The sequence below is a fragment of the Pelodiscus sinensis genome, chromosome 8, assembly GCF_052426305.1.
Source record: "Pelodiscus sinensis isolate ZL-2025 chromosome 8, ASM5242630v1, whole genome shotgun sequence".
Lineage (NCBI taxonomy): Eukaryota > Metazoa > Chordata > Testudines > Trionychidae > Pelodiscus > Pelodiscus sinensis.
This window is the reverse complement of record NC_143059.1, coordinates 32,395,792-32,411,389: the sequence shown is the minus strand read 5'-3', so window position 1 is coordinate 32,411,389 and position 15,598 is coordinate 32,395,792. Positions and strand designations below refer to the sequence as shown.

Here is a 15,598-nt window from a genome sequence, read left to right as displayed (position 1 = left end):
AATTTGAGTCACAGGTAGAGAAGGCAAGAAAATCACATGACAAGGTAAGAGCAGTACAGGTAGATAACACACTTAGGAAAGGCAGATGGAAATGTAATGTAACACTTAGGAAAGGCAGATGGAATGTAATGTAACAGATGAACAGAACAACTTACGAACAATTATGGGCCATGTTATTTTTGTCCACTGGGTACGTAAAATCAGCAAAACACAGGAAAATGTCATTTTTATTATGCTTCATACAAGTAAGGTTTGAATACAACCAACTTACCAGAATCCAAATCAGAGGGGCAAGACCATAGGGCTTAAAAAGCCTGCCTTGCAGTAATTAGGAGAAAAGTAGAAGTGAATCAACTTAGTCTTGTATGTATTAATGTTCTTTACCCTCAGTAAAAACCATGAATTCGTTTGTAGAGGAGAGCATAGAGAGTCAGGCTGATTTAAGTACTTGTTTCCAGAAAGACTGTATTCTAAGATAACCCCACTGCACATGTTTAAATGCTTACTTGTAGGTTACAAAGCTAGCATAAAGTTATAAAGTTCCCCATTTTATAAACTATATGGTATTAGCCAAGATCTGAGCAGTCTAGGTATTTAAGTAGCTAGATCATTTAGTTCTTAACTGTTTGGGACTATGTTTAATTGCTAATTATTTTTGTATTCCAAAGCCTGTATTTCAATTACAAGAGTACCTTCAGTAAAGAGTCTCACTGCAAGTGATTTTTGAAAATTTCTGCATTGATGAGAATTTTGTATCAAGAACTCAAATGTGTTAGTTATTGGTATATCAAGCTATCAGATGGACCTGAAACTACTGGGTTAGGGAAACATCAATGAAGGAGAAATTACTTTCTTAGCAATTGAATTTTCCTTTTGCTTTGAAAAGCAGCTACATATATTGAGCAAAACCCACCCAGTAAGTTATAAACAAGAAACAATTTACATAGAAACAAATTGTCACAGCTCTAGATGATCTGGAAAATGGTGGAGCTCCCCTGGGTTTGTCCTCACTTGCCAAGAGATCGACGCAGCGGAGATCCAACTCCCAGAGATTGATGTAGTGAATTTAATGAGTACCCACTAAATTGACTACTGATTGTGCTCCCGTCCACCTCCTGTAGTGGGGATACTTCAGTAAGGTAAACTAAGATACACCGACTCCAGCTATGTAACTCATGTAGCTAGAATTGTGTACCTTATTTCAATTTTGCCTTCTAGTGTAGACCGGGCCTACCTGTATTAGCATTTGCACTGGAAATTCCATTTGTGAAAAGCTGTTCAATTTCCATATAAACACACAAGACTGTAAATATGACATATGGTTGTCCTAGTTCAAGGAAAACTAAGACCCATGTGAAGGAAGTTCAAGTCTATAACTTCATGCTTACATTAATGCTTCTAAATCTAAAAGTTCAACAGCGATCAGATATGCACAAATTGTAAAGTGATTTTTTAAAGTAAGTGTTTAGAAGACAGTTCTGACATTGCTCAATATTTCATTTTTGTTTCATCCCTTTGCAAGGCAGAATAGCAAGTCCTTTAAACTTAAGTTTCAGTCCTTCCCTCCCTTACCTGAAGCTACAGTGTAGAAACAGACAGAATTATCATACTAACTGTATTTTTGCAAGACAGTCCTAAATCTGAAACTTGTTTAAACAGTCCCAAAAATCCTTTAAGGCCTGTTTTATCACTACCATATCGTTGTCATATCCATTCAAGTGTTCAAAAACAAAACAAAACCCACTCACATTGCGCAGTTATGATGTGATGACATGCAACCAGTGTCAAAAGTTCCAGTTGTAGAGATAACATTACGCAAAGAGGACTGTAACTGTAGGTGGCAAGTATACAGCAGGTGCACACTAACTCTAGAAACACTTTCCTAGTTTAATGAAAAATATTCTCCACAAGAAAGGAAGGAGGAAAAGAAACAGAAATTGTGCTGCATATGTGATGAATAGCTGTTGTGTAAGATGTTATATATTGATCATTACTCTAACATGGTCAAGCACTCACTTTCACAAAACACAGCTGACAAGGCACCAGATCTATTTTGTATCTGTACATCTCCACGAAGTCCAGGCTTTGTAATCTGAATAATACAGAATCAGTTTGAAAAAAAGTAGGGCTGTTGATTAATCTTAGTTAGCTCACTTGATTAACTAAAAAGACTGCAATTTATTGCAGTTTTAATTGCACTGCTAAATAGAATACCAAATTAAATTAAATATTAAACATTTGTATGCCCTTTTGTGCTTTGGCCACCATTCCAGATGACATGCTTCCATTTTGATACTCATTAAAAAATGTGTTAATTTTGAGATGCAGCGCCGTGGGGGAGAACTGTACATCTCCTGTTCTGTTTTATCCACATTCTGCCATATATTTCATGTTATAGCAGTCTTCGATTATGACACAGCACATGCTCCTTGTAAGAACACTTTCACTGCAGATTTGACAAAATGGAAAGAACGTATTAAGGTGAGATTTCTCAAGATAGCTACAGCACTTGACCCCAGTTTTAAGAATCTGAAGGAGAAGGTGTGGAACATGCTTTCAGATCTCTTAAAAGAGTAACGTTCTTATGCAGAAATAACGTTCTTACACCTCAACCACCAGAAAAGAAAATCTTTCTTCTGCTGGCAGCATCTGACTCAGGTGATGAAAAGGAACATGCAATGGTCCCAACTACTTTGGTTATCAAGCAGCACCCATTAGCAGCATAGATGTGTGTCCTCTGGAATGATGGTTGAAACATGACTAGACATATGGATATTTAGTGCGTCTGCTACGGAAATATTTTATGATGCTGTCTGTAACAATGCCATGCAAATGCCTGGTTTCCCTTTCAAGTGACATTTTAAACAAGAAGTGGACAGAACTGTTTCCTGAAAATGTAAAAAGAAAATTGTTTGAGTGGAGAAGAAGTAGGATTGAGTGGACTTATACACTCTGATGTTTTACATCTTTATTTCTGAATGCAGGGTAGAGGTGGGTTTTTTTTTTTTTTTTTTTTACATAATTCTACATTTGTAAGTTCAACTTCCATGATAGAGAGATTGCACTACAGTATTTGTACTAGGTAATTTGAAAAATACCCCCAAAATCGCATTCCATCCCAAAGTGTATTATTCAACAGGCTTACAGGGAAACATAACAGAACAATAACATTCTGATGAACAAGCAACTCATTCTATACTTCATTAATCATGTCTCACACTCAATCATTTGAGGACACTTTGTTTATAACCCAACTCTCTAAATGATACGCAATAATTATATCCAAGCTCAAACTGAGGCCCACATTTGCTACCTTTAAGAAAATGCATTTGGTGGGGGAAGCCCCAGAAAAGTTTGCAACCCACTGGCATGGCATCAGAAAGCTTGTCTTGGATATGGAGAGAGACTAAAACCATTAATTCATTTTCATGTCCATTCTATCCTTGACTTCTCTTTTCTGTCTTCTCCATAATAGGTTTGTTGTTTCACAGCTCAGTGGGTACGTCTACACAACATTTTGGACTGAATAGGAAAGAACCTCTTAGCCTGATCAACAGACTTGGGCTAGCAGGGCTCATACTATGCTCTAAAAATAACTGTGTAAAAGGAAAGTTGAGAGTCAGGCGTTGAGACCTAGGAGTGGAATTTAGACTAACCAGAGTCTAAGTCACAACTTTGAAGCACTGTTTCCATAGTAATTTTTAGAGTTGCCAGATGGCTTTCACAAAAATACCGGACACACTTGATCACACAGAGGAGAACCGGCTGTGGGGGAAGTGGGGCTGGTCAGGAGGGAGTTGGGGGGAGCAGGGCTGGCGGGGGAGATCTGGGGGAACTGGCTGGTGGGGAGTAGGGCTGGCCAGAAGGAGGTCGGGGGAGCAGAGCTGGCAGGGGAGATTGGGGGGGGGGGGGGAGAACAGGCCAGTGTGAAGCAGGGCTGGTCAAGGGGGGAGCGGGGCTGGCCGGGAGGGGGTCGGGAGAGCGGGGCTGGCCAGGGGAGATCTGGGGGGAGGGATTGTAGTGGGGAACCAGCCGGCAGGGAACAGGGCTAGTTGGGAGAAGGTCGGGGGCAGTGGGGCTGGCCGGGGGCAAAGAGTGGGGGAGAACCTGCCGGCGGGGAGCCAAGTTGTCCCAGGCCCACGCAAATCCCAGAGTGCTGGTGGAGCACACGGGCGAGTCCGGCCTCGGGGATTCCATCCTGCTCTGACCCGGCCCCACCCTCATCTACTGCATTGTGTACTGCCTGTCTGCTAGACACACTTACGCAGTGTGAGCGCACCTACCAGCCAGGCAGTATGCAACTACGTACTGATACTCATCATATTAATAAAACATATTTAATTAGAAAATACCAGACATTTATATGTCCAGTATTTTCTCAATTTGTTTCCCAAACAGAAAGCTCAAAAACCAGACTGTCCAGTTCAAAACCAGACACCTGGCAACCCTAGCAATTTTTCAAGTGCTAGTGTGAGCCCCCATTACCCCAGTGGCCAACTTGTGCTGGGAGGCTTTCTACTGTTCAGTCCAAAATGCTATGGAGACATACCTAGTTCTGCTTCGCAGCTCCACCACTGCAAACAGACTGGCTACTTGAATCTTTAATTACCAGATGTTTCCAGGCCTACCTTGAACAAAATTACATGACACAGCGGAAAGTGTGTCAGTATCTTGTCTACTCAATGTTCCCACTGCTGTTATAGCAATGGTGGGGGATGCACAGAAAAGTATCATTGATGAGGAAGCCCACGACAATCAACATGGAGGTTAACTGGGATTGAGATCTGAGACAAACTCGATGGAAACCACTATCAACTATTGCACACAGACTACCAGAAATAGCTGTTTACACTGCCCCTTTTTGCGCAAGAAAAACCCTCTTGCGCAATGCCATTACACCTATTACTTTTCAGGAAGAACGGCATTGCGCAAGAGGATTTTTCTTGCGCAAGAAGGGGCAGTGTAGACGCTCCTTCTTGCGCAAGAGCCTTTTCTGAAAAAAATGGTGGCTTATTAGGTATGCAAATGAGGCTTGGCGATATTCCACGCTTAGCCTCATTTGCATTTTACTCGCACAAGAAGCCGCGAGTGTAGACATAGCCCAAGAGAGCTACAGCGAGCTACTCCTGATTTATAATGAGAGAGCGATACCAGCAAATTCCCAACTTCAGACTTATCCCCAGAAATGGGCTCTCATCCCCAGAAACATAGCTCTTTCCTTCTGCACAAAAACTGATAAACTTCCATCATTTCTATGACAGAATAGGATATGCATGCACAAATCTTATCTCAAATCGAAGTTCCCAAACACATTGGTTTAGACAAAACAAGCATATTTCAACTACAGAAAGATAGATTTAAAGCAATTACAAGTACAGAGATAATAAAGTTAGAACTGGTTAAAAAGAAATAAAAGGCAAAACACATACATCTAACTTAACAAGCTCAGTGAATGTAAAGCAAAAAGCTCTCACTACTACCTTCTCACAACAACCTGGATGGATTTATTTTAGCCAGAACCCCTCTTCAGTTCAACAAAGCTTTCCTTGCTTTAACTGTCAATAATGCAGCGAGTCGAGATGAGGGAAGAGGGTGATTCAGGGCATCTGTTCCTCATTTTTATATCTTTTCCTCCTCTGAGAACGATCTCCAACTGGGTTTCAGCCAACAGCCAGTCCAATTACACAGGAACTCCAGCTTTTCCATTGCCAACATATAAATTTCTCACTCACACCCTTCCTCCTGTCAAACCATGGTCACTTAACCAAGACAACAGTCCATTTGATTTTATAGACACCTAAGACGACAATTTGCCTTTTGCCTCCTCTTTTAAAATTTGTGCAGGTCTCAGCAATATTGTAAAGTAGAATCTTATAATTTTACATACAATGTTGCCACATACATTTTACTAGGATAATAATGACCAGCAAATGAGTAGCTTTCAAGTGATACCTTACAAGGCATATTTTGTAAAAAAGATTTATCAAGGTTTTCTAAAAAATGGTCAACACAAGGGTGCCATCGTGTTCCCCCAGAAATGGACAAGATGTTCCGGATAAACCAAGTGAAAAGACTCCAGGGGAATCCTAACAGACACTAGTGTAAAATATAGATCCATGCCTGCCATAACCCACATATCATTGCTTACGATACCTTCAGTAGATTGTCATATTTGGGGCAGGGTGACAGTAGACACAGGGAGGAGAACATCTACTCAAACAATATAATAGTTACGCCTACCCAATCACTTGTTTTTTTCCTATTGCTTTTAGAAATCTCTTCCTCTATTATTAGCTAGCGATGTTAAAAATCATGTATTTGTGTAAATGTGTAACCGCTGAAATTCTCACACCCTTGGGAAAGAAAGTTACAGAGCAGTACAGTGGCAGGGTAGACAAGACCAAAGAGCATGTCTGCATTTGTAGCACTGCAGCAACACAGCTGCACTGATACAGCTCAGCTACTGTAGCTTAGAGCACATGAACTTCAAAATTAAGCTACCCCGCGTCTTCACAAGCCACTTATTTTGAAATATTTTTCTAAACAGGCATACTATTTTGGCATCCAAGTAACCCTCATTGCATGAGGGTGAAGGGTTGTATCGAAATAGCACTTTATTTTGAAATTTGGTGCTGTGCAGACAACACCAAATTTTTAAATAGCCGATTTTGAGATAAACTCAAAATAAGTATTCAATTTGCAGAGCGCAAATTGTGTATCTTATTTCAAATTTACAGTGCAGTGTAGACAACCTAAGAGTGCTTGTACTGATTCAGCTGTCACTATGGGGCTTCTGATGGCTTCGAAAACCTAGCAACAATCCATGTACGCCATACACTGTTAAGCTGATGCAGTGGGCAGTGTTTCCTCTAATTTTTTACTTCCATATGTGGAATGAATTTTGTTATATGCACCAATATAGAGATGAAGCATGACATCACCTCCATCTTGGTACACATAGCAAAATTGATTCTGCACATGGAAGATCTGTGGCAGGGATGTGGCCAAGATGTTCTGAGTGTGGGAGGGGGATCAGGGTTGGGAGGATGAGGGCTTTGGGGTGGGGCTGGGATAAGGTGTTTGGTGTTGGTGTGCATGTGCATGTGCATGTGCATGTGGGGAGGGTTGCATACTGGGGTCAAAGGGTTTGGAGTGCTGGAGCAGACTTAGGTCAGGAAGTTGGGGTGAAGGTGTGGGGTCTCAGCAGGAATTAGGGTGCAGGGTCTAGGAGGGAGCTAAGGTGATGAAAGGGCTGTGGCTCTGATCTGGGTGCAGGAGCTAGTAGCTGGGAGGGAGTTTGGGACTTAAGAGTGTGGGTGGGGCTTAAGGCACTTACCTGGGACAGCTTCTTTTTGGTGGGGAAGGAGAACAGGTGGCTCCGTGTGTCCCGAACTGCCCTTTGCTCACCTGCAGGCACCACTGCCTTACAGCTCCCACTGGCCATGATTTCTGGCCATTGGAGCGGTGGGAGCACAGCCTGCAGGCAAGGGCAGCATGGCAGCTTCCCAACACTCTCAGAAACAGGACCCCAGCTGGGGCAGGGGGCAAACAGCAGCACATGGAGCCACCTCTCCCTGCCAGGAAACACCGACCCAGAATACAGGGAGTATTTAAGTGGCTGCAACTTGGGGGCCCTTTAGCCTGGGGCTATGGGCTGCAGTCTCTAAAGCCCTATTCTTAATCTGACCCTGCTGCTGGGGCTAGAGAAGTACCTCTCTCTCCTGGCTACAGCCAGAGAAGCATGCCTTCTCCTGCCCCACCTCCACTGATCCCTGATCAGGCTGGGGAAGAGGGACATTCCCCTCCAGCCATAGTAGCTCCATGTGCAGCAACCCTGAGCAGAGTTTATTAGGCAGCTGTGTGGCTTAGAGAGAACCTTGGTAGTAGGAGAGTTACACATTGCTGGGAGTGAAATTTTAGTGTAGACACTTAAGCTATGTCTACACTGCACACTTATTTCAAAATAGCTCCTGTTATTTCCAAATATAAGAGTGCGTGTCTACATAGCAAGCCTGTTATTTCAAAACCATTTTGAAAGAACGAGCTTCTTACTCCCACTTCTGTAACCCTCATTTCATGAGGAGTAAGGAAAGTCCAAGAAAGAGTGCTCTTCCTTTGACTTCCTGCTGTATAGACAGCACCAAAAGCTGAGTTATGCTACTTCGACTTCAGCTACACAGTTAATGTAGCTGAAGTTGCATATCTTAACTCAACTGCAGCCCACGGTATAGATGCACCCTTACAGAGTTAGATCAATGTAAGGTGCCTTGTATGGACTTAATTTTGTAGCATAGACTAGAGGCTTAGTGAAGATGCTACCTAAATCAGCAGGAGAGCTTCTGCCACTGATGTAACAACTCCACCTTTCCAAGATGCAGTAGCTATGACAGGAGAAGCCCTCCCATTAACAGCACTATATACACTGGGGATTAAGCTTCTGTAGCTATGCCACTCAGGGATGTGGATTTTCCACATCTTGAGCAGCGTGGTTATACAGATGTAAGTTCCTTTTGCATACCAAGCCTGAAGTGGTTGCCAACAAATGCATCCACACTTAAGCAAATAAACACAATTTTTTAAAAAAGCATACTTTAGTCTCGTGATTTTAGGTAGGCCTGTCTAATTGAGCACACAAGATTGACAATATTTCAATTGTGTTTCAGCACCTTGTTTGTGCTTTCATTACAGAGAATATTGTTCTTTCCTTATCCTCAGATCAAGGGACAAATGTACTTGTTTAGCTCTTTCAAGAATTTTACCAGCACTAGTCTTCACTGGTGCTCTAGTAACAACCATAATCCTGCAGGCATCCACTCTGATGCTATAAGAAAATCCTATAATCTACTATATATTTGAGAGAATATGTCTAAGAACACCTCCCAAATGGTAAGAGCTGGAACCACCAAATTTGGTATGCAGCTTCCTCTTATCATAACTTAAAGCAAGGTAAGGGTTTGGTTATGCCAGGAAAATGGGATGTGCCTAGAATGGGACTGATGGTCTTCAAACCATACAAAAAAGAGACAACCACGAGGAACATGAAAGTGCCACTTCCCCCCCATCTGGACTGCCTCCGCCCTAAGCCTCCCACCGCGCAGGCATCCTTTTAGCAAGAGTGGGGAAAGGGCGGAAGTCCACCCCCTGATTTGTACAGGAACATTGCTGTCCGTTTCCCCTCATTCCTCTCTCCTCAGGGCAGCCTGCATACTGAATCCTTCATCAAACCCACCACAAAGCAATAATTCAAAAGAAACATTTAGATTTTCATTTTTCCAAAAAACAAAAATAGAGTTAAGCACCAGAGAAATGCTGGGTAGTAAAATATACAAGGAGAGAGAACAGGACATCTGCAGTTAACCAGCACCCCTCATATAGTGTTTGGGAACCTATTTCCGGGTATCCAAGAGTTACCTGAATCAATCAGGCAATTCCTCTGCCTCCTATTACTACCAGGCTAATGATTTTCCCCCTCTCCTTAGATAATTACTACAGCTTCCAATTTATCTCCCTCTCCCAAGACCGTTCAATAATTCAGGATTTTAAATCTGGAAGGACTGTAGTACTTTGAAGGCAAATGATAAAGGTGAGCAGGTCACATTTTAAGGGTAGTTTGCCAACGTACAAAGGAAATCTCTTTATAGATAGATGTATGGTTCCTTATCTAGAAAAACCCCCACTTACATCACATTCCAATCTCAGTTTCCCCCTCTTGAAAGAAACTTGTGACGGACACAGCAGAGTCCGCACTGGCCCCGGGGGGAGGGTTACCCCTCCGGACGTGGAAAAGGGCACCGCGGCTGGAAGCGGGCGGGCCCTGGGCGCACGCCGGGGAGAGCCTGGAGAAGAAGCCGGAGGGGGGGGCGGAGCCAACCCCCCTGATGTCACTCCCTGGGCGCTCTGAAAAATGGCCAGAGGACGCCGGCAGAGGGGAGGCGGAGAGGTGGCCACACTGGCTTCTAGGGGCACCAAGCCTCCTGCCCACCGGGCAAAGAAGAGGGACGGTCCCAGTGGACTCCGGATCGTGGTCGGATGGAAACGGCAGGGTGAGTGACACAGCGGGTGTCCCGCTGGGAAGGCCTGAAGGCGGGGAGTGGAAGGAGCCCGGGGCAGGGCCCTTCTGGCGCCCGTGGGCAGGCGAGTTTAGGGCCACTGCTCCGTCTGCCGTGGAGGGTAGCTCGTTGACACCATACTCCACTTAGGGCCCCGGGCTGGGACCCAGAGGAGAGGGAGGACTCAGGTCCCCCACTGCCCCCCCCGCATGTGACCTAACCCCCCCCCATGACGAGGGCAGTGTGAGGACGGTGGTCACACCCCAGCCCTACAGATGCACAACCGCCTGTTGAAGGGGTGGGAAAGGGGCCAGGACCCCAAGGCCCGCGGTCGGGCCAAGCCCCTACCCCCGCTAGGGGTGACGCGGTGGCAGGTCCGCTGAACCCCCTTTGCCGACTAGGGCAGAGGGGCGGTCGCACCCAGCACTTCCACCATAGGCAGACCCTGCTTAGGGATTCACCAGACAGACCCAAGGTGGTGGGTTCGCGGAGCCCCCTCTATCTCCCAGGGTGAAGAGGGGGAGCCGTGCTCGCACCCGTAATCCCGCCACTAAACTGGTTTGGAATGTTGAGAGACCTCTGAGGTATCTTGGAGGGAGAGCAAGACAAGTGTGTGGCAGACCCTTATAGCAGCAGGTGTGCGCTTCAAAGAATCAAAAAAAATATGAGCTGGGGGAGTTACTGCATTCCAGGTGCTGCCCCCCTGGCTCTTACTGTTTAAATTGCAGCACTGCATCAGGATTTAGTCCACAACCTGGTGTGAGCAGGGACTGAGCTGGGCTGCTTGCCAAGCCAACAGCAGCCCCTGTATGTGTGTGTGGGGGTCCCCACCTCCTGCTGGGACCCCCAGCGAACAGGGGCTGCTGCTGGAGCAGCCTCGCCTGCCTCCCCATCCCAACTCCCTCTGCCTCTCAGACAGTGCTCCAGGGAACCAGCATTTAAACTGGGTTACTCTAGCACTAGCTCCTGCTCCCCATCTTTGCCGCCTCTGAAATAGAGGCAGCGAAGTGGGGGAGGGGGAATGCGAGTAGTTGACTTGACTACCCGATAAGCTTAGACTGATCAGGTAGACAACTATTCTGCTACTCTCTTACATCCCTAGCTACAGACAGAAAGAAAGGTCAGCAGTCTGCTTGTATTCCAGGGGAGGGGAACTCTTTTTGGGTTAGAGGCCGCTGACCCACAGGGGAAAAAAAAAAAAAAAAATCAGTCAGGGGCCGCCGCACACGAGTGATAAGAAAAAAAAAAAAATCAAATCCTCACTGACGTGGCCCCCGACTGAGAAGAAAGAGACTCCCCACATTCCCTTTGCACACCAGAGCCTAGTAGGGACCAGGCTAGTAGATTGTGGGCTCCAGCCCAGTGGGCTCCCCAATGCTGGGAAGGAGCCCGGAGACTCAGGGGCTGGATCCAGGCAAGCCAGGGCTGCATCCAGCCCCCAGGGTTTAGATTCCCCTACCCCCATTGTATTCGTAAAACCAGAATACTGCCAACCCAAAACATTAAAAATAGTGAGACAGGCTCCCCAAAATTATGAGCTTAGCTTAAAAATAGTTATTTAAAAAAATATGAGTTCTTTATCTACTTGGTTTCTGATCATTAGGGTGCTTTTAGTTTATTTTCTCAGGTTGTGTGTCAGAATCAAAGGCTAGGAACTTGCTTTATGAAAAAAAAGAAAAAAGAAAACTTACATTCATCACCAGGTACTGGGGCTTTAAGAAAAAAAATTAAATGCTTCCTTATTCAAAATCAGAATTAGCAACACTGATCATCTAATTATTAAGTGGATTATTTCAGTTGAGGTCAGCATGGTTTTTAGACCAAATTTAGTTTTGTGCCAAGGATAAGCTCTGTGGGAGAACACCCAGTATGTCCTAATAAGCTATTTTTACCTTACACAGGGAATCTCTGAGGGCTAAATGGGTGGAGTGAGGTTAAGTTCTGATTCCTATTTGTTTATTTCTGTCATTTCCTGACTTTCCCTTGCCTAGAACAAGAGCTGAAGTGTGACTGGACATCTGCATGTGTATATAATACTGGCAGTCATATTTTAGTCATATATACACATTTATCCAAACACAGAATATCTTTATATAGTGAATGAATGTGTCAAACCACCAAGAAAAGCAGAGTGCCTGGGGCAATGAAAAAAAGCCTATTTTAGATGATACCTCAATTTACAACCTATAGGCCATGCATCAGAGATACAGGTGTTCCACAGCCGTTCACCAGATTGTGTTCTACAGCACATCAAGCTTTCCTCCTTTACAAGGAAGTTATGAGGCTTTTACATCAGGTCAGAAGAGCAAAATATTAGTGTTCTATCAGTCACTAAAAAATGAATAAAATGTCAAAAATCCTAGCAACTTAAGCCAAATCAAAACAACTTTACATAGCAATGTAGGTGACAGAGTGCTTCAAGGTGGGCCAATGTTTTCATTCTAATTCCGCTGAGTCTTAAACTTGGCTGCTTTAACTGAAGAGATTTAAGGAAGACTGCTTCCTTGACAAAACGTCAGCTCCATGCGATTTTGTTGTCTTCTTTAGTTAACGTAATACTTGTGAAAGGTGCCAGGTTGACAGCTCTGTAGAGTCATGGTCTTTATTTATGTAAAGAAATGGGACAATATGGACACATTGTGATTCCAAGAACATTAAGTAACCCAGACCTGGAAGAACCACCTTCGAAACGAGAAGGCAGTTTTCATACCTGTGCAAAATGAACTCTGAGTTCAACCCCCAACAATCATCACAGTTATAAACTAATGATCAACTGCTCTAAGATAGCACACTTATTTCACACAGTCATTGCCATTAGATAATTATGTTGTTAGTCACCATCATATATACCATATTAAAGCAGAATATCTAAAGACAAAATACTCCATATACTTATATTAGTCCCAAGAGCCATATAAAAGCTTTGCCTGCTTCATGATTTAATAGCTTACATTTTTAGAAACAAACAAACAAACAAAACAAAGAAACAAAACATTAAACTGTCCCTAGCTAGAATTCAAGCAAAAGTCCTGAATACACCCAGGTTGGGAGACACTTTACAGACAACTCTTTCATCAACTTAAGAAAAAAAGCAGCAAAAGGGGAATTCTTGAAGTTCTGACATGTAAAAAATATGTAAGGGTCATTTCAGTTTCCACAGAACAGCTGAGAATAATCATTGGGGAAAAACATTAAAAAAAAGAGGTAAGTTTACAGCAGACTGTGAACCACTTTAAAATTAGGGGACTGGGCAACAAAATGGCAAATTAATTTTAATGTTGATAAATGCAAAGTAATGCATATTGGAAAACATAATTCCAACTATACCAAATGCTGGGGACTAAATTACGGTAGCTGTTAGCATTCAGAGAGCTTAGAATGTAAGTAATAGTTTAAAAAGGGATAGAGAAAGACAGAGTATCTTATTCCCTCTACATAAATCCATGGTACCCCTTACATCTTGAATACTGCATGCAAATATGGTCACCTCATCTCAAAAAAGTTATATTGGCATTGGAAAAAGTTCAGAAAAGGGCCACTAAAGCTATTAGGGGTTTGGAACAGCTGCCGTATAAGAAAAGATTAAAAAGACTGGGACTTTTATCTTAGAAAAGAGGAGAAAACATGACAGAGGTCTATAAAATCATGATAGGCATGGAGAAAGTAAATGGGGAATAGTTATTTACTTTTTCCCATAAAACCAGACCTAGGGGTTACCAAATCAGATTAATAGGTAGCAGGTTTAAAACAAAGACAAAGAAATACATCTTCATACAATGCACATTCAACCTGTGGAGCTCCTTGCCAGAGAACGTTGTGAAGACCAGGACCAACAGGGTTAAAAAAAGAACTAGATAGATTCATGGAGGACAGGTCCCTCAATGGTTATGAGCCAGGATGGGCAGGGACGGTGTCCCTAGCTTCTGTCTGTCAGAAGCTGGGAATGGGCTACAGGGAATGCATGCTTGATGATTACCTGTTCTGATCGTTACCTCTGGGGCACCTGGCATCCACCACTCTCAGAAGACAGGATACTAGGACAGATAGACCTTTGCTCTCACCCAGTATGGCTGTGCTTATGTTCCATAATGACTAGATGTGCTATAAATGGTTGTCAGATTGAGCAGCAATTGATAGCCACATTCTTAAAGTTGTTGCAGAATAGATGGCAGGAGACCTGTGTATCTGAACTGCCATTAGCTACACAAACAGGTGAGCTAACTCCTAAATGATCTGGAATTATAAAGTATCTTCTTTCTAGGATTTATAAATAATTGTGTTCATTTTTTAATTGTATCCTTTGGTATATATGGTTGAGACTATTTTCTTCCACTATTTGATCTGAGGAAGTGGGTCTGGCCCACGAAAGCTCATCATCTAATAAACCATCTTGTTAGTCTTTAAAGTGCTACATTGTCCTGCATTTTGCTTCAGCTACCCCAGACTAACACGGCTACATTTCTATCACTGTATAACTTCAGAAAGAATTAAGTTAACCGTTGGGTAAGCAGTAGTGCGCCCTTTAAGGTGCACGGCAGCACAGCTTCACAGGTGATTAACCAGCCCCACATGAAGCCCTGAGCCTCTCGCTGATTAATCACCTGTGAAGCTGTGGTGCCATGCAGCTTAGAGGAAAGGCTGGTAGGGAGTATTTTTCCTTCTTTTTTGCTTATCTAGTCCAGGCCTTTATGGTGCTAGTATTTAAAAAACAACCTTAAAAATGGAGCTCAAGTTAGATTTCAAATCTTATCCTCCTTCCATTAAAAATGATTGTTTCAGTTCTAAAATTTAACTAGAACGCTGCGAATCCATGGGTATCCAGATCCGCAGATGTCAACGTGCATATCTGTGGCTCATTTCTGCAGATACAGATGGGATGCGGATATAAATGATGTATCCCTACAGGGCTCTAAAATAATCTAATAGTAAACGAATATTATCAGACCTTCCAAAAGAAGACTCTAGCTATGTTAAAGCCCAGGGCAATCCACATTCCCCACAGGCTGGTGTGACTTCCAGCCGTAGTTCTGGGTACTAGACTTGTCAACACCATACACGTCCATGCAGACTTCATCCCTTGGTTCTGCCAATCAGCTGTCTTGGGTTAGGGATGTTAGCGTATAGTTGTTTAAATGATCAATCAATAAGCCTGGGCTTATCAGTTGATCCAAATGACTGCATGTACACATCTCCCCTTGCTGCCTCTGCAGGAGGGGGCAGTAGCTGGTGACCATGGGGAGCCGGCTTTTAAAAGCTGGCTCCCCATGTGTACTGGTTCCCACAGAGCTGCCTGTCCCTCCCCCCAACCACTTCCCACAGCGGCAGCAGTGCAAGGGGCAGGCAGGAGCTGCTGCTCTGGGGAGCCTGCTTAAAAGCTGGCTCCCCATGGGCACTGGATCCCGCAGAGACACCTGTCTCCCACCCCTGTGCTACTGTCTCTCTAAGGGGGGCAGGCAGGAGCTGGTACACACAGAAAGCTGGCTTTCAAGCTGGCTCACCACGCTTTTAGGTTCCCATGGAGCCACCTGCCCTCCCACTCCACGCTGCTG

At 43.8% G+C, this 15,598-nt stretch overlaps 1 protein-coding gene across 3 annotated transcripts in view; it reads right to left on the bottom strand.

Moving 5' to 3' along the window:
• MCU (mitochondrial calcium uniporter) overlaps positions 1–15,598 on the bottom strand; it is a 147,039-nt gene that overhangs the window by 31,282 nt on the left and 100,159 nt on the right. The gene's annotated exons all lie outside the window — the stretch shown is intronic.